The 20,332-nt window shown below is 41.7% G+C and overlaps 1 protein-coding gene and 1 pseudogene across 1 annotated transcript in view; one reads left to right on the top strand and one right to left on the bottom strand.

Moving 5' to 3' along the window:
- SGPP2 (sphingosine-1-phosphate phosphatase 2) overlaps positions 1-20,332 on the bottom strand; it is a 135,874-nt gene that overhangs the window by 106,147 nt on the left and 9,395 nt on the right. The gene's annotated exons all lie outside the window — the stretch shown is intronic.
- LOC116269194 lies at positions 2,604-3,512 on the top strand (annotated as a pseudogene).

Raw genomic sequence — 20,332 nt, 5'->3', positions numbered from 1 at the left:
AACAACTGCGCCTAGCCGAGCTGTACATTTTAAAACAGTAAACTTCACAGTATATAAGTTATATCCCAAGTTAAGAAAATAAAGCCTAATTAGTCAAATATCAAGTAGTAATTTTATAACCACCTTGTCAGGTATCGTACAGAGCAGCCCAAATGGTCTTATTCAAATGAAAATCAAGAACCAATTCATTTCTGAAAACAATCTCCATCCTCCAATGGCTCCCAATCATGCTCAGAATAAAGTCCCAATGCACAGCCATGGTCAAGGACTGAGATCTGACCTCTGCTCCTCTCTCCTGCCTGCCTGCTTCTCCTTTTTTATGTTCCAGCCACTCTGGCCTTTGCTTACTGCCTCTTACTCGAACATATCTTGCACATTCCAGCCTCCCAAGCTTTGTCCTAAGCATGCTCTCCTCCTGGTTGACTCCTTCACATCTCTGAGATTCTATCTCCCCCACATGTCTCCGTTCAGAGATGCCCTCTCTGGTCCTCACCTCCCTGACTCCACGTCATGACCCTGTTCTACCTTCTTCACAGCTTGTAGCCCATCTGAAATTCTCTTACACTTTTTTTTTTTAAGAGATTGGAGTGGCGGGGGTCTCACTATGTTGTCCAGGCTGGTCTTGAACTCTTGGGGTCAAGCAATCCTCCCGCCTCCACCTGCCAAGTAGCTGGGATTACAGGTGTAGGCCACCATGCCCAGCCTAATTCTCTTACTCTTGTACCTGTTAGTATTTTTCATCTAATCTAGACTTCAAGCTCCTTGAAGGCAAGGACCCTGAGGACCTTGTTCCTGCAGAATTCCTGTCATCAGCACAATGGCTGTTGTTCTGTCCACCGCGCAGTAAGCATTCAACAAATGCTTGTTGTCTGAAGAGACAGAGAAATAAAAGCGGAGCCTGCCATTAGCACACACTCTGGTTAGAAAGTAGCCATCTACGGGTTCTTCATGACACCCAAGGAAAATACACATACCTGAACTCCACTCCTAGAGCCTGATTTACTAGAGCTGGAGTAAGGTCCAAATTGGCCTGTTTTTTAACAGCTCCACCGTTTGGTCCAATTGCCTCATTTTCAGAGGAGGGAAAGAGACTCACATGTGCCTGAGTTTTCAGCTAGTCAAGCAGAAGGCTGCTTGTCAAGTCTAAGAAGCTCAGCTATCCAGGCACGAGTCTATGTGTGTTTCTGGTCCCCCATTACACTGTATCTGTGAAATCCCTGTGGTTCACACTAAGGAAAATCGATTTTGACCCATAGGTCTGAAAGGGACTTTCATAACAGATCACTTCAGAATTTATCACAAGATAGAGTCAAGTTATTCCTGAACTTACTCCTTCTTCACCCAAGCTCTCCTATTATGGTATTGAGGTTTTCACCTTGGCAGAGTTGTAAGCACATTTTACCTTGGATGCTTTTCTCCAAAGTCAAATCCAGACAGAAGATATAAAACACTGAACATCAGCAATGGGAACAGCATCTCTCAAGAGCTCCCCTGAGTCATGTTTTCCGTTATCTTTTTGAGAAAGATAAAAACCACTAGGTTCTCCTCTCTTTATCTTCAGATGCTGGCAGGTTAGAGAGAAAATTTTCTGATTTGTATTGGCAAAAAAAATCATGAGTAAACATGCTTCAATTTTTGAAGGATTCCAAAGGACCTCCTTGCTAGAGAGGAAAATTAAATGGTAATTGTTAACAAAAGAAAAAGATTACAAAATGCATCTACGCTTTCGGAAATAAACCAAATGTTCTCTAGCACACTTATCAAAAGAGGCAGGTCAGCACCATGGTTAAGAACTTGGGTTTCCGGGAGGCGGAGCTTGCTGTGAGCTGAGATTTCGGCCACTGCACTCCAGCCTGGGCGACAGAGGGAGACTCCGTCTCAAAAAATAATAATAATAAATAATAAATAAAATAATAAAAAAAAGAACCTGGGTTTCAATCCTTGCTTTACCATTCACTAGCTGTGTGGCCCGGGACAAGTGAGTTAATCTCGCTGTGCCTCAATTTCCTCAACTATAGAATATAAAATACAGTTGACCCCTGAACAATGCACGGGTTAGGGGTGCTGACCCCTGTGCAGTCAAAACTCTGCATATAACTTTTGGCTCCCTAAAAGCTTTACTACTAATAGCCCACTGTTAACTGGAAGCATTACTTACAACATAAACAGTCAATCAACACATATTTTATATGTTCTATGCATTATATACTATCTTCTTATAATAAAGTAAGCTAGAGAAAAGAAAATGTTATTAAGAAAATCATAAGGAAAATATATTTAATATTGATTAGGTGAAAGTAGATCATCACATTTTTTTCCTTGTCTTCATGTTGAGGAGGCTGAGGAGAAGGAAGAAGAGGAGGGGCTGGTTTTGCTGTCTCGGGGTGGCAGAGGTGGAGAAAATCTGTTATTGACATTTTGCTGGACTGAGCTGGTTGCCTCCTGTTGTTGTGGAGCTGATTTACTTCATCCCAACTTCTTGATACTTTCACTTCTGGAGGTCATATTTCTCTAAGACCTTCCAGAAAAAAGTCTTAATGCTGCCTTAGCCATTTTTTCCAGTCCAGCTCTTAAATTTTTTACTTCTCTTCCCCAGTAATAACATGAGTATGGATCCAGCTTATCCCCAAAGCCTGCCTTGCTTCGAAGCATCTGATTGTAAAGAATCTTCACTTATGCCTGTGATTTGTGGGCCTGAAGAAAACTATCCATCCTTGCAAATGTCTCCCGCTGAGATGCCTCACACGGAGACCGTCTCTCCTCTTCCTTCCTCCATGGATCTGCTTATTCAGGAGAGCTCTGATTCTCCCACCAGTCCCAAAGGCAAACAACCCACTGCTGCAGAGAATAGTGCCCCCAAAAAGGAAGACAAGGTCCCAGTCAAGAAACAGAAGACCAGAACTTTGTTCTCTTCCACCCAGCTGTTTGTACCCATTGATAGATTTCAGAGACAGAAATACCTCAGCCTTCAGCAGATGCAAGAACTCTCCAACATCCTGAACCTGAGCTATAAACAGGTGAAGACCTGGTTCCAGAACCAGAGAATGAAATCTAAGAGGTGGCAGAAAAACAACTGGCCACAGAATAGCAATGGTGTGTGTGACTCAGGCCTCAGCACCTACCTACCCCAGCCTCTACTCTTCCTACCACCGGGAATGCCTGGTGAACACGACTGGGAATCTTCCAGTCTGGAACAACCAGATCTGGAGCAATTCAAGCTGGAGCAACCAGAGCCTGAACATCCAGTCCTGGGGCAACCACTCCTGGAACACTCAGACCTGGTGCACCCAGTTCTAGAACAATCAGGCTTGCAACAGTCCCTTCTATAACTGTGGAGAGGAATCTCTGCAGTCCTGCATGCAGTTCCAGTCAAATTCTCCTGCCAGTTTGCCTTGGAAACTGCTTGGGAAAGCCATAATGTAATAAAGCAGACAACTAGGTATTTTAGTACTCTATAAACCATGGATTTATTCCTAAACTACTCCATGAACATGCAACCTGAAGATGTGTGAAGGTGAGCGAAATTGATATTACTCAATTTGACTCTGGGCACTGACTAAATCCTTCCTCTCCCCTCCTCCCCTCCCTCATAGGATTTTTCTTTTTTGGAAACCACATGTTCTGGTTTCCATTATGCCTATCCAGTCAATTTGATGGAGGGTGGGGTTTGGCTGGAGCCTAATCAGAGAGGTTTCTTTCTTTTTTCCTATTGGATCTTCCTGGAGGAAAGACATTTTAATAACCTTGGCTGCTAAGGACAACATGATAGAAGCTGTCTCTGGCTATAGATAAGTAGATCTAATACCAGTCTGGATATCTTTAGGGTTTAGAATCTAACCTCAAGAATAAGAAATAAAAGTACAAATTTATGTGAACAAAAAAGAAAATCTGTTATTAGTGATCCCACACAGTTCAGATCCATGTTGCTCAAGGGTCAACTGTACTTATTTTACAGAGCTGTGAAAATTAAATGCATCGATGCATGACAAGCATTTAGACAGTGCCTGACATACAGAAAGTACTGAGTAAATAAAAGTCCTTGATGATAGTAATAATGATGACTCCACCCATCAGCATTAAACAACTGCTAGGCAGTGAGTTTCCATGTATCTCTGCTACCAGGCTCAGTAAACATGAAAAAATATTTTTAAATTTATAGATCTTTTCCCTTCTCTTCCTTCCTCTGATTAAGAGTTTGACATTTATCTTTCTTTACTTTTAGTCCCTTTGCATTGCCATCAATCTACAAACCGAGGCACAAAGCTGTGGGGAGCCTGTGGTCAGTGGGAAAGTCTAGCAAGCGTCGGATACAAGGAAGGCTAGCTGGAGATGGCTGTGCCTCACAACATAGCCCAGGGCTCAGCACATCAGTCCTTCAGACATCTGCTCTGCAGTTTCTCAGTCAGCCACACAGAGTGTGTAGGGTTTAGGTGCTTTGGGCACATAAAAATAATTCTGTACACACTTATGAGACCAAAGAGGCAGCTGGAGTGTCTCATGTGTGGTCACATACTTTCTAAATGATTAATATGACTTTCAAAGTATTCGCCATCAGTGGGGTGAGAAGTAGATTATATTCACCTGCCCTTTTTTAGGTCACATGAAGAAACTAAGCTAATCATTTTTCAGAGCACTTTTTTTCCCTTCAAAATATTATCTCCAGATGATTGATTTCATAGGAACTTTGAAAATGGTTTCTGCAAAGTTTGGTTTTAGTGGGGAGTTTTGTTTGGTTAAGTCTCTGATTATAGTTTTTTTTCCTCTCTTTTTGTATGGTTTTTATTCATTTGCTACTTTTCATTAAAAGCAAAGAAATGGGGGAAGAGAATGTTGGAATTCCAGTTAATTAAGACAATAAAAATGCATTATCCATTTGGTCAAAATAAATTTTCTATATTATGAAGGAAATTCACAAAGAGGTTGCAGTTTATAAACCAATATGAAGTCAACATTAAATAGTTAAAAAAGAAGAAAATAAAAAGAAACCCATTACCCTATTCATCCAGAGAGCTCTTGGAACTAAAGAAATGCTTTCATTGGAGTTTGAGTTCTAGGATGCATGGGAAAGCCAGTGAGAAAAGTGAGGCTCTCTTCCTGTCCTTCTCTCAAACGTGACAAAGGCTTGGTACCAACCCTCTTTTCAAACCTCAGGATTTGGTCTGGGAGTAGCAAGGAAGATGTGGCATCTGAGGTGGAACCTCCCCTCCAGGTTCCCATTAGGTCGTCTGCCAGCTGTGTCTCCCTCAATGCACTTTTTTGTTCAAGAGAATGCACCATCAGTAAGCAATCCGATTCACACCTGAATCACTGCAGTTGCGGATCCGGGAAGAAACTGATCTTACTGCTTTTGGAGGTGGAGTGTGTCTACCTGCCTCAGAATAACAACTGTTTCACCCTCAGCTATGTCCAGTTGATTTCTGCAATGATATCAATAGAAACTAACTATATCTGTAGAAAATGATAGCCTATAACTAATTGATGGAAAGACAAAAGAAGAGAAAGATGATTATCTGAAAAATTTCCACAAATGGCTATGCTGCTGCTAAAAGGAACTTCAACAATGTTAAAGCCATTAGTCCCTGGAAGGGCAGACTCTTTAAGCTGCTTGGTGCAAATGAGAAGATGGATGTTACTCAGGCAATGGCTGATGTCACCTCCATCTGCCAGGCACGGTCTGCTAGTAAATAACGTGGGGTGCCAGAACAGTGAGTGAGTGCTTTCTTCGTCTCAGAGGAGGCAGAAATGTTTGATGCTGCAGGACAGAACACAGTCTGTATTTCAGATTCTAGTTTCGCTAAGTGGATGATTCCTTTTAGATTGAAGCACATGAAATTGACAATATTTGATTATTGTCGATACATAAAAATGTCAATTTCTTATGGTTCAGCTCATAAATGTAAATATATAGGTTTTCCATTTTAAAAGACAAATTCTGCCACCTCAAACCCGTGTCTGAACTTGGAGAGATGCTCATTCCCCTACTTGCTAGAAGGGCCAACAGACCAAGGTGACCTCACAGATCAGAGGTCACAAACAAGCGCCGTGCACATGGAATTATGACCCACAGATCTGTGTTCGCCTTGGTACGTACATAACTGGCTCTTAAAACGTTAGTTGCCAGAATTTTAAAACTCCCCAGATTTCATACCGCTCTTGAAAATCAGCTTGGCAACAGTGTGCATTCCCACAGGCCTTGTGATAAGAATTGGCTAACACGGTGAAACCCCATCTCTACCAAAAATATAAAAAATTAGCTGGGCATGGTGGCGGGTGCCTAGAGTCCCAACTACTTCGGAGGCTGAGGCAGGAGAATCACTTAAACTCAGGAGGCGGAGGTCACAGTGAGTTGAGATTGCACCACTGCACTCCAGCTTGGGTGACAGAGCAAGACTTCATCTCAAAAAAAAAAAAAGAAAAAGAATTGGCTGACCAGAGTAAAGCCTGTGTCCTTAGGATGGGGCACGTGTTCTCCAAGTTCATCAAACTTGTAAACCTGACCATTTTTGTTTTTCACCTGGCCCAGGTGGTCTTTTCAGTCCTAGGTTAACTAAATGAATTTGTGTTTGTGTGTCCTCACCCAAAATGCCGAAGCCTGCAATCAAAATGTCAAAAAGTGGATGATGTTCTGATCAGTTCACTGTGATCCCTTTTCCCTTCTCCACATCGCAGCCCCGCCCCCAATGTCTTAGAGAAGATTCATTTGGTTACAAGGACCAGATGGGTAGAAAGGGAGAGAGACAAGACAGAACGCACAGTGGGATCTGTAGTAACCTCGCAAACAAGAACATGTTTTCGGAATCTGCACAGATGGGAATTCTACAACCTCTCTCTGTAATCCAGTCCTAATGTTGAGCAACCTTCACGGTCAGGAAATTCTGCCATAAATAACCCAAATCCTTCATGCAGCTTAAACCCATTTCCTCTTACTCGCTGCTCACTGGAGATGGGGAACAGCTGGTCACCGTTCTCTGTACCAAGTCCTTTGTCAACTGGATGATTGGATCCTGGCTCTGGACTGCTGTCATAATTAGGAGCCTGACCGGTTCCATATTGTGCTGTCTGCAAAAGCATGTAAAATGGGAAGATAAAATTTCGAGCATGCTGTGCTTCAGAAATGTGCCGTCGGGGGAACACAGTGCCTTATCATGTCGCCAGGCTGTTCACAATTTATAAACTTGTGAATGTGAGATTTCTGCATGGAAAAACGTGTCTTTCTGAGGCTAGCTCTGCAATGTGAGCATAACAGAAAATAATGCAAAGAGTTTCTAAATGCTACCAACAAAAATAACACAGTGTTTATTAAGCATTTCCTGTGCTCCCATTACCTGCCTTATATCACATGCTCTTCACTACAACACAGTAGAAACTTTGCAGGTGGGAAACTCAGTCCCATAGAGGTTACCTTGCCCATGTTTATGCACCAACGAGTGGGAGAGTAAGTGTGCAAACCCAATCAGTCAGACTCCAGAGCCTGTGCTCTTTTCAACCATCCCTCCAGCTTGCACACAAAGCAGGTGCTGGTATGTCCCACATGGCTCATGGCATGGTGGGGTACAGTCCTTTTGTCTGAACAACAACACTTCGCCAGCAGAGACCAAGAAGTCATGGTAAAAATCATGCATTGAGTGTTCCTGACGTACAGCAAAGATAAAACTCCAAAGAGCTTTATGGTACATAAAGCTTGAATTCTTCTCACCAAGTCCCATGAGAGACTCCAGCTCTCCACTTAGATGCAGACACTAAATGTTTCCCCAGTTCCCAGCTGCATGATGTCTTCCCAACCATGTGCTTCGGAGTCCAACCTAGATCATAAGCAAGGTTCTGCCGAATACCACCCGGTCACTTGGGATTCTGGCTGGCCTGCCTCAGTGTCCTTGGCAATAAAATGGTGACAGCGGAAATTGCTTCGTGGTGTCAGAAATACACATCTCTTGCTCTCTCTATCCCCATGTTTAACTATAAGTTTTCTTGCTGTGCTTATTTCTACTGACATTATTTGTTATGTGCCCCTCTGGTTATTTTTTTTACCTCCTTCAGTAACCTCTGAGCTCAGCATTGAAGAGACTTTGCCTGTTTTACTCACCACTGTATTCCCAGTGCCTAACTCAGTGGCTGGCACATAGTAAACATTCAATAAATATGTGTAGAATGACTAGGTTCTCATTTAGGAAAATTACATGAATTAAATGAAACCATCTATGTATAATGTAGTAAAGTATAGTTCTTCTCACTTCTCATAGGGTTTTCTCCTTCAAATGGAATAATCTGTTAACTTTTGTACGTCTGATTAATCAACCTCTGTTCTCTCTATGGTTCTGCAACCGTCCCTCTAATCTTCTCTTTTATCATGGATCCTTGGCCCAGATATCAGGGGTTCTTTACTGCCTACAACAAAACCTCCTGAATGCCCAGTAACTCAATTTCTCAAAGCATAGCACACAGACACTATTAATTGCTTACCAGACACTACCCACTTTCTTGTGACTTGTTAGCAGAACTCAGACTCAGGCCAAACCTCAGGCAAAATAGCTCGAGTCAGTCTGGCAATTCAACTTCCTCCTTTCCCAACCTCCTTTGCAATTAGGGGTGGCCATGACACTCAGTCCTGTCAGGGAGAAGTAGGGAGGTGCGTGGGTCAGGGGCAAGATCTCCTGGATATGCTTTTGTTTTCTTTATAAAAAGGATACAGGCAGCCATCCCTACTCCACCTTGCTCCTAGCTGGAACATGGTTCTGATGTCAGAAGCAACAGCAGCTATCTTAGCACATGAGGCAACAAGCCAACAGGCCAAACATGGAGGAGCATAAAGAAAGAGGCAGCTTGAGTCTCTGATGATATTGTGGAGCAGCTGAACAAATGTCAACATCCACCAGCCTCTAACCTCTTGTTCTATGAGAAAAAAATAAAAATTTCAAGCAACTATTAACAGGGATTATGACACCTATAGCAGCAAAAATTTCTTTACTACTGAGTTTACAGACTTCCTTTATGACTTAATCCTTCTTTTTTCCATATTTTCTCATTTATTTCAATAATATCACCATCATGCCCCAAATCCTTCAGGCTCCAAATGTTGAGTTATCATTGGATACGAAGGACAAAGAAGGCATCCATCTCTGAGTCCTGTCAATCTGTTCAAAATGGCTCAATCAAATGAATAAGGATATCTACATTAAATATTTATTCCAGTGTTTACATCAGCCAAAAATGGAAAAGATCTTAATTGGCTGGCAGAGATAAATCATGATGAATAATGAACAGCAAATGAAGTAATGATTAAAGTTTTGTACATGAATGTTTATTAATGTGGAACAAAGCTAAAGATGGACTTATACATTAGAAAATTAAGCTGGAAAATCATATTTTTATTAAAGATGGATACAACCTATGCATAGAAAACATCATCTAGAAAGCTATTCCCCAGGATAGCAACAAGTAACCCTCAGCGTTCTGGGTACTCGGAGTGACGGTTACATTTAAAACTTCTGACTATTTATAGTTCCTACATTAAAAACATACTGCTTGTGCAATAAGAAAAAAAGGTTTTCTTGGGTTCTTTGTTTGTTTTGTGTTTGTTGTCTCTGACTCATCCCTGTCTCTCCACTCTCCTGCCATTACCAGCATCCAAGAAATCCAAGGTGACTGAAGTCATCACCTTCCAATGACTCCTCCGCCTCTTATTTCTCACTATTTCAACCTATACCATACTCAGCTCCCTCATCACCAACACTCTTCAGGATACTCCCCGATTTAAAATTAACAATGACTGGTTTTTCTGGGTATAAGCCCCCAGAGTGTTCACCTAGCATTCAAGGGCACATTGAGTAGACCCGTTCCTCTGCTCTTGTCAGTCCCCAAATGTTCCTGCCACATGGCACATTTAATCCCACCTCTGGTTCTTTGCTCTGTAGTTCTGCCCTTCTGGAATGTTCTCTCCAACTTTTCTGACAATCCGAACCCTTTACATTCTGCAAAGCCCACTATAGCCTTTCTCATCAGCCTAGGCCAAGCAGGAAGCTCCTGGGCTGGTACGCGGATGATGAGGCAGGCAGTAGATCCATCTAAGCCTGGCATTGGGAGGATTCAGAGGAGAGGACATCTAAGGCTTCTGGGTCTGCAGAGCAGGCACAGAATAAGAAGACTTCACACCTAATTGCTGGTCATCAGCCTTTTCCACACATCCTCCCATCGAGAACCACAGCTCTGTATGGTCTAATCATTCCAAAGTGATTCTGAGTCTCTCCTCTGGGGACCGCCGCCTACATCAGGGAGCATTAGACAGGGGCATCCTAGTCCTAAGGGTAGCAGAGTCCTTCTCCCTCAGGAACCCTGGCTATTCTCCTTCTTTCTGGAATTTTCTAGGTCAGGAGTAGTGAATTCAAATGCCTATGTGGGTCAAGCAAGTGGTATGAGTCAGCAAAGCAACTGCAGGTGTGGGACAAGAGAGAGTCCTGGGGACTGAGGGAGTTGCTATGGTGCAAGGAAGCAACTGGAACTGGAAAGCAACCTCTTATGATTATGCAGAAATGCAAGCCAGTGCTGCTACAGCTCCCATTTTCTCAAAGAACAGAAGGCAGAAAGTTTAGAAAGGCTCCACTAGTAAAGCCATGTGTGAACGAAGTATGTCTGTGGTCAATGTTTGGTCCAACAAGTCCTGGTTTGTGACCCCCAGCTCTGAGGTTCAAGGAGCTCCAAGTTCAGCAAGGCCAGGTTTCAGCAGCAGCAGCAGCAGCAATTAGTTACTATCTTCACCTTACACGGGATGATCGTTACCCATAGGGGCTCCACAGAGGTGGCCTTATTCTCGCAACTTTGCCCAGAGTCAAGGACCTCTAAAGGATCTTCTCTTCCTGGTCCCTGGACAGTTAACTGTCTCCTGGGTTGGGGTCTGGCCAGGGACTAATTGGAGTCTGGATGCCTCCATGCTCAAAGCTTTATCTTATTACCCATGCTCACAATGTATTTTCCCATCTTAAAATTCTCTTAGCTTACAATATTCTAGTGTTATGCATGAATCTATACTTCATATGCTCTAATAAAAAAGTCTCCAAGGACTTTTTTCCCCAAAGCCGAAATATATTCTTTTCTAAAGCCTGAGATCTTCTGCTGTACCTAGTTCTATGCTTGATAAGTTTCAAATCCTCTTAACATTTCTATCAGCAGTCTTGGAGGCAACTGCACTCAAAATTGTTGGTTCGGTGTTTCCTCATGGGGAATCAAGGACTCTGAGAAAAAGAGATCTTGTTCAGATGAACTTTGAGAAAGAATTTGTCCTTTTCCCTCATATGTCCTGCTCACCTGTTTACCTGTCTCCACTAATGCACTGAGAGCTCTTCAAGAGCAGGGACCAGCAGGTGTATCCACCCCAGAGGGCTCACAGGCAAATCTAGGGTCTGGCACATTGTATCTGCTTGATAGATACTGGCTGAATATTAATGGCTTTTTTTTTTTTCAGAATAAGAAACTCTCTAAAATTTTCCACAACTCAATAAGTGTAGATGAAAAGAAGCAGAACCTGGAAAAGCATTTTTGTGGCAGATGATTGGGTGCCACAGACCACCAGAAGGAAGGACTGCCAAACTCCTACCATGCAAATCCTGGAAAACAATATGGCTGAATGCTTCCCTACGCTGCAATGCAACAATTTAAAGCACATGATTAGCTCCACCTAGAGTCTACCCTTATGAAGTGGCATAAGAAAGTAGATCTGCACCATCTGTATGGTCCCAAGGTCCCTCGTCTCCCATCACCCACGCTCTACAACAAGAGAGGAATTTCTTCTGGGAAAAGACCTTGTTGGATTAAAATAATAGAAGTGGCATTAGTAGTAGTAGTAGCAGCAACAGCAGCGTTGGTGATGGTGGGATGGTAGAGACGATAGTAAAAATAACACTTGAAGGCTGACTTGACACCAAATACCATGTGTTCACTTCCGCAGATGATCTTATTTGCATCTCAGAACTCTAGGAGGTATATGTGATTATTTCCTTCCATTTCACAGGTAAGGAAACCAAGGTGGTAGAGGTTACAGTAGAGGTTACATGACATGTCTTAGATGTAGAAGAAGCCAAGCACCCTCTTAGCCTATACGCTGCCTCCCCTGCAAAATACAGCACAGACATGGAACACACAGACCTCTGTGAGGGGCCATGTGAGGCCATGAAGGGCTCACTATAGCCAAGATCCCTGTAGCACACAACCTAAGTCAACAGCACCAAAACCAATGCTGAAAAAAACAAACAAGTGGAAAACAAACAACAACACAGACCTACAAAGAAAATACCAGGGAGAAGAAATGGCAGGGAAGAGCAACAGGAAAGAAAATTATCAACATTCCTTTTCTCTATGGTAGCCCCTCATAAATCCATTTCTTAGAAAGTAAAATAAGCTAAAGAAACCTAATACTGCATGTTCTCACTTATATGTGGGAGCTAAACATTGGGCACACACAGACCCAAGGATGGGAATGATAGACACTGGGGATTTCAAAATGCGGAGGGAAGGAGAGGGACAAGGGTTGAAAAATGACTCGTCATGTACTGTGGTCACCACTTGGGTGATGGGACCGTTAGACACCCAGACCTCAGCATCAAGCAATATACCCATATAACAAATTTGTGTATGTACTCCATGAATCTAAATTAAATTTTCAAAAATAAGTAAAATAAAGCCGAAATTTAAAAAAATATGATTCATGGGGCAAAGCCAAGAACCGTTTCACTTCATGATGCAGCACTTCTGCTTCACCAGACAATTGCCACTCTGGCAATGTTTCCAATTTTAAGATTGTGACAATTTTTTTAGAGGAGGAAACATTAGAAATATCATTTTCAAGCATGGGTATTTTATAAAGGTCACTACAAGCAAATGTGACAATTACTTTGGAGGCATTCCTTACTATCATGTCATGATTCAATATTTCATCGTTCTGATTTCAGGTTTGTTCAGCGAGGCTCCATTCTGACTGATCTATTGACTCCTGCTGAGCTTGTGGTCTGAATCTTAATACTGAGGGCTATAAAACTGTCTGCTCTGAGGAAGGGTAAATTTAGGGGTCCTGTGAGACAGATCTTTCCAATGTTACACCATTATATTACAGTGGATTCAAAAACCATTAGATACTTCAGAGTTCAAATACTAGTACAGAAACACGTTGTAAAAAGAAACTTACATTTTGGTTTCTTAAAAAACATTTTAGATTCTTAGCCAAAAGAAACTCATTTAGTAATCACCTAGGGGACTGGGTATTTTATATGTTCAAGGATATTTGCATAATTAATCAAATTTTATGATACTGGTATCTAACATTCACGGACATGAAGATGAATTACACAATTAAATTGTTCAATGTTTTTCTGTACTTATGAAAAACATCACCCAACAAAGCCAAAAAAGGGAGAAGATAAAAAGGTACTTTTAAAACACACTAGTATAAAAAGTCTATCAGATAATATTTTTATGTCTGCTATAAGTACTAAGTATTGTTATTTAATCCTACTTTAAAAATCCCTTTACTTCAACCACTGTCACCCGATGAAGAGAAACCAAGATCTAACACAAAGCATGCCCAAGACATTGCCTGCAAGTGAGTAAATAGCTAAAACAAGGACCTACAGCAATTAAAAGAGATATTCAAAAGCAACTTTTAAAGAAACAACAGAAGACACATGCCAAAAATATACCAAAGGGAAGAGGAGATACAACATTCAACATCTGCTTCTCTTAAGATGTTCCTGACTTCTTTAAGAATATATTTTTTTTGCCCATGAAAAGATCTTTTTAAGGCTGAAATCTTTCAGTGCAATTAGAAATTTCCATTAGTGCAAAAGAACATTATGTATTTTAAGTTCTTAGCATTTCACGTGGTTGCTTGGACAGAATAGGAAAAGATACACTGTAATTCCATGTGGTGTCTTTATGCAGAGACATAGGGGCACCGTTTTGTTTTATTTAAGAAATCTACTGAAGTACTTCACATAGTTTAATAAATATTTCTTCAAGGTAAGGATCATAATCAATACAGTCGATATTTGGCACTTTATTACAAAAGATGTCAATGTTAATTTTTTAAGGTTCTCATATGGATCAATGGTAATAATCTTAGTAACTAATAATCCTCAAAAGTACAAAATGTCCTCAGAATCTTTTTATAAAATGAAAATAATTTAACTCTTTCTAAACATAAAGTTCCTACCTTCATATTGTAAACAATGCAGAGTATACAGAAAATTACAAGTAAGAAAATAAAAACGACATTTAAACCCTCTGTGCCTAAGAACCACCACTGGAAACATTTGGTTCATCACTCCAGATCCTTTTGAAAAAATACATTCAAATATATGCCTACAGTTTTAAAATGTGTACATTTAAACTTTACATTATAAACTCTACTTTTTAATCTGCTTTTTCTGGTTGAACAATAGATTATGAATGTGTTTCCATGTCTAGAAGTATATAGAATTTTAATTACTTTTATAATATCCTTTGGATATTGTGATTAAATTTTTCCCTTTGTAGAACACAGTTGAACAAACCTTTTACAATTGGATATTTGACAAATATTTTCTGATGATGAAAACTACTTGTGGGAGAAGAACATAAATCTAACTATTAAACAAATGTGATGGTTCTACCACATGAGGAATGGCTATTGTTGACCTTGAGTCCAGGGAAATAAGCCACTGAACCATGAGTCAGCCTCCCTGCCAAAGCCCCAGGCCTCACCATTGGGAATACAGTTTAAATACAGAGGAATCTACTTTTTATGTACATCAGAAGAGAATTAACTATTTTAAAACTTTTCATTTAAAATTAGACAGCTACTCTCAATGAAATTACACATGGACAAAGTAACCCTCAAAAATGATCTCTTATGCTGAATACAAGTCCTGGTTTTATTTTCTTTTAGTTCACACTATACCAGCTAGAGCCGTGCAGCAGGCACAAAACGTGTGAAAAAGTAGAAGGGAGTGTAGATCTCAGACGGCTCTTTTAAGATGTTCTATGGTTAAAGGAAGCAGAGAGTATCAGATTCCAGGGCTGCTAGGCTGAAAGCTGATGTTCTGCGGTGGGTGACGAAGGGGATTAATGACTTGAAGAATGTTTGTAGACTGAAGAGGAAAAAAAGACAACTGGAAGAGAGACTGAAGTCATCGTAATGTGCAAATTTGATCTACTTGCAAACCAATTTAAAGTAGCTTAACAAAATGTTAAAAACCAGTATTTTAAAACACAAAAAATGGCCGGGCACAGTGGCTCACGCCTGTAATCCCAGCACTTTGGGAAGCCAAGGTGGGCAGATCACAAGGTCAGGAGTTCGAGACCAGCCTGACCAATATGGTGAAACCCCATCTCTACTAAAAATACAAAAATTAGCCAGGCGTGTTGGTGGGCACCTGGAGTCCCAGCTACTCAGGAGGCTGAGGCAGGAGAATTGCTTGAACCAAGGAGGCAGAGGTTGCAGTGAGCTGAGGTCGCACCCTACACTCTGGCCTGGGTGACAGAGCGAGACTCCATCTCAAACAAAAACAAAAACACACAAAACATGAGGCTATAAAACAAGTCTGTCAAAATAAAATTAAGGACAAATGTGCTTTTCTGACACTCAAACACTTCTCTGTGCTTTCCCTGGCACATAGAAGCAGTCAGTTAGCAGAAGGTTGACAGCCAAGCCCTGAAGCTCTGAAAACAACAGCACAGCAGGCTCAGAAGCCACCTTCTCCCGAATGCTATTCCACATTTCCTTGTGCAGAAAGTACCAATAATGCCTGTAGCAAAAGTTGTGAGAAAAATGGCAGAACCATTTTTTATAAGGCAGTATTGATTTTTTAAACTTTCTTTTGAAATAATTATAGATTCACAAGCAGTTGCAAAGGTAGTAGAGCTGTGCAGGCTGCTCTGCCACTTGGGCCATATGACCCAGCAGATCCAATGGTGCTGGAGGTGTCAGTGGCAGCTACTGTTTGGAGCCTTTGGTAGGACCCCACAGGTGAATCACGGTGGGAGTCTCCAGGATTTTGGAGCAAGGTCCTACCATCTTCTGCAGATAACTACTCTCCTTTTGAGAGACAGCTCTTGGCCTGTTACTAGGCTTTGGTGGAAACTGAAGATTTGACTAAGGGTTATCAAGTCACCATGCGACCTGAACTACCTGTCATGAACTGGGTGCTTTCTGACCCATCTAGCCATAAAGTGGGTCATGAACAGCAGCATTCCATCATCAAACGGAAGTGGTCTATATGTGATCGGGCTAGAGCAAGTCCCGAAGGCACAAGTAAGTTACATGAGGAAATGGCTCAAATGCCCTTGGTCTCCACTCCTGCCACCTGCCTTCTCTCCCCCAGCCTGCACTGAAGGCTTCATGGAGAGTTCGCTATGATCGGTTGACAGAGGAAGAGAAGACTAGGGCCTGGTTCACAGATGGTTCTGCACTATAGGCAGGCACTGCCTGAAAGTGGGCAGCTGTAGCACTACAGCCTCTTTCTAGGACATCCCTGAAGCACAGCGGTGAAGGGAAATCTTCCCAGTGGGGAGAACATCGAGAAGTGCACCAGTTGTGCACTTTGCATGGAAGGAGAAGTGGCCAGATGTGCAATTGTGTAGTGACTCATGGGCTGTAGCCAATGGTTTGACTGGATGGTCATGGACTTGGACGAAGCATGATTGGAAAATTGGTAACAAAGATATTTGGGGAAGAGGTATGTGGAAGGGCCTCTCTGAGTGGTCAAAAATTGTGAAGACATTTGTATCCCATGTGAGTGCTCACCAATGGGTGACCTCAGCAGCGGAGGATTTTAATAATCAAATGGATGGGATGACCCATTCTGTGGACACCACTCAGCCTCTTTCCCCAGCCACCCCTGTCATCACCCAATGGTCCCATGAAAAAAGTGGCCGTGGTGTAAGGGATGGAGGTTATGCATGGGCTTAGCAACATGGACTTCCACTCATCAAGACTGACCTGGCTATGGCCACTGCTGAGTGCCCAATTTGGCAGCAGCAGAGACCAACACTGAGCCCTCGATATGACACCATTCCTCGGGTGATCAACCAGCTACCTGGTGGCAGGTTGATTGTATTGACCTCTTCTATCATGGAAAGGGCAGAGGTTTGTCCTCACTGGAATAGACATTTACTCCGGATATGGTTTGCCTCTCCTGCACACAATACTTCTGCCAAGTCTATCATCCATGGACTCATGGGATGCCTTATCTACCATCATGGTATTCTACACAGCATTGCCTCTGACCAAGGCACTCACTTTATGCTTAAAGAAGTGTGGCAGTGGGCTCATGCTCATGGAATTCACTAGTTGTACCATGTTGCCTATCATCCTGAAGCACCTGGATTGATAGAATGGTGGTATGGCCTTTTGAAGTCACAATTACAATGCCAATGAGGTGACAGTACTTTGCAGGGTGGGGGCAAAGTTCTCCAGAAGGTTGTGTATGCTCTGAATAAGTGTCTAATATATGGTACTGTTTCTCCCATAGTCAAGATTCATGGGTCCAGGAATTAAGGGGTGGAAGTGGAAGTAGCACAACTCGCCATCACCCCTACTGATCCATTAGCAAAATTTTTGCTTCCTGTTCCTGTGACGTTATGTTCCGTTGGCCTAGAAGTCTTAGTTCCAGAGCGGGGAATGTTGCCACCAGGAGGCACCACGACAATTCCATTAAACTGGAAGTTAAGATTGCCACCTGGACACTTTGGGCTCCTCCTACCTTTAAGTCAACAGGCTAAGAAAGGACTTACAGTGCTGCCTGGGGTGACTGACCAGGACTATGAAGATGATACTTCACTACAGAGTTAAGGAACAGGATGCATAGAATACAGAAGACCCATTAGGGTATCTCTTAGTATTACCATGCCCTGTGATTAAGGTCAATGGGAAACTACGACAGCCCAATCCAGGCAAGACCCCTCAGGAATGAAGGTTTGGATCACTCCACAAGGAAAAAAACCACAACCTGCTGAAGTGCTTGCTGAAGGCAAAGGGAATACAGAATGGGTAGTAGAAGGTAGTCATCAATACCAGCTACGACCACGTGACCAGCTACAGAACCCAGGACTGTAATTGTCATGAGTATTTCCTTATTCTTTTGTTAAAAACATGTTCATGCATGTATACACTTATACTAATATCTTCATTTTATTTCCTTTCTTCTTTATCATGTGACATGAGATTTATTGACTTCACATCAGCATTTAAGTATTGTTAACGTTATGTAATAGTACTTGTGTTAGGGCTTGGTGAGTTTCCTGTGCGAAGGATAGTTGTATTACGTTAGACATAATTATAACCTTATTGTTTTCTGTATATGAAGATCACATATGATCTCAGGAGATGTGCATGGGTTCAAGTTGACAAAGGGTGGACTTGTGATAGTTAATACTGAGTGTCAACTTGATTGGATTGAAGGATACAAAGTATTGATCCTGGGTGTGCCTGTGAGGGTGTTGCTAAAGGAGATTAAATTTGAGTCAGTGGTGTGGGAAAGGCAGACCCACTCTTAATCTGAGTGGGCACAGTCTAATCAGCTGCCACCTCAGCTACAGTGTAAGCAGGCAGAAAAATGTAGAAAGATAGACTGACCTAGCCACCCAGCCTACATCTTCTCCTGTGCTGGATGCTTCCTGCCCTTGAACATTGGATTCCAAGTTCTTCAGTTTTGGAATTCAGACTGGCTCTCCTTGCTCCTCAGCCTGCAGATAGGCCTATTGTGGGACCTCATGATTGTGTGAGTTACTACTAAATAAATTCCCCATCTCTCTCTCTCTATATACACATATATATCTATATCTATATATATCTATATCTATACATATATATCTATATCTATATATATCCATTATATATATCTCCATTCCATTAGGTCTGTCCCTCTAGAGAACCCTGACTAATACACAAACCAACTTCTAACAGAGGCTCCTTCCATTTGTCAAGTTTTAAACAAAATACTTGACGTTCTATTTCACAGTCACCCTTTAGTTATCTGTCACCTAAGCCCTTTCTCCACCAATTAAGGCCTGATCTTTTCTAACTGCCGACACATTACCCCAGGAGCCTGTGCATTCACCACCATACCTCTTTCTCCTACCCACAGGAATCCTTGCTTTGATGGGCAGTTTTTCATAAAATTTTATGGAAACAAAATTTTCGCCATTTGGACAAATCAAAACATACCCTGAGATGACAGAAAGGGCATTTCTTATGAAGGCATTTACCAAATCAATGGTATTAACAAAGTAACAATGAATCAGGTGTTTTGTTTTTTCCTTAAACAATAGAGGTCTAGCACTGCCGATGAGCATTTGGGGGAGGAGGGAATAATATTTAAAATGGCTGAGGGAAACCACTGCCCCCTTTCCTAAGACTCCCAAGCCTTGCCCTCAAGATCTTAGGTGATTGGTGCCTTCCCTTTTCATCTGCTCTGGCTCAAGCCTCAGGGACTTTTTGTTGTGACTGAAGTAAGATTGAGGGGACAAAAAACATGAGTCACACACCTACGCACTGAGACATCACGCTGTGCCCTATAAACATATACAATTATTATGTGTCAATTATAAAATTAAAAATTACTTAATCAAAAATACACGTCACAGTCTGGCCTTGATTTTTCAATATTTCACTTTCTCAGTATATGGAATGTATCTCACCAGGCAAGAAGAATAAGAAAGACCTGCGGATGCCCCAAATTTTAGTATTTTCATAGATTCCTAATATAGACAGGAACACTCTCGATGCGTTGCCTGGAAACCGTGACAGTGTTTTCTCACAAGAAAATCTCCTGCTAGATAAAATACAAGAATGCTTTTGTGCAGGACATAATTCTTATCGGGACCACAGAGGACTTAATCATTAACAGAAACTGTAACAAGAGGAAGTGAAAGTGCTTTTTGAAAAATGCAAATGTCTTGACATCTTAATTAGAAATCAAAAATGTCAAAATCACACCAGGCCCGCTGTCCACAGTCTTCCTAAAACATAGTAACTGAAATACATTTTTAAACTTGTCAGATGTTTCACCATCGACCAACTTTTTAGCAATACCTCCCTTCATGGCATCCATCAGAGGAAAGCGAAGCAATTAAAAAGTTATTCATTAATCAAAACCTTCTATCAGTTTCGTTTATGAAAAGGAAGAAGCCAACACGGGGAAAAAAGAAAATCATCAAGCTACAAGAAGACACAGCCAGCCCAAGTGCCCAGGGATAAGTTACCTCTGTTGTGAGAGGAAAGGGCAGGTGATCAAATTTCTTCCAAGTCAGAAAAAGGTGAGTTTAGCACACCCTTCAAGCTTCCATTCACTAGGTAGGATTAAGTACCTGG

Source organism: Papio anubis, chromosome 10, assembly GCF_008728515.1.
Source record: "Papio anubis isolate 15944 chromosome 10, Panubis1.0, whole genome shotgun sequence".
NCBI lineage: Eukaryota > Metazoa > Chordata > Mammalia > Primates > Cercopithecidae > Papio > Papio anubis.
This window is presented reverse-complemented; position numbering and strand designations above follow the sequence as displayed.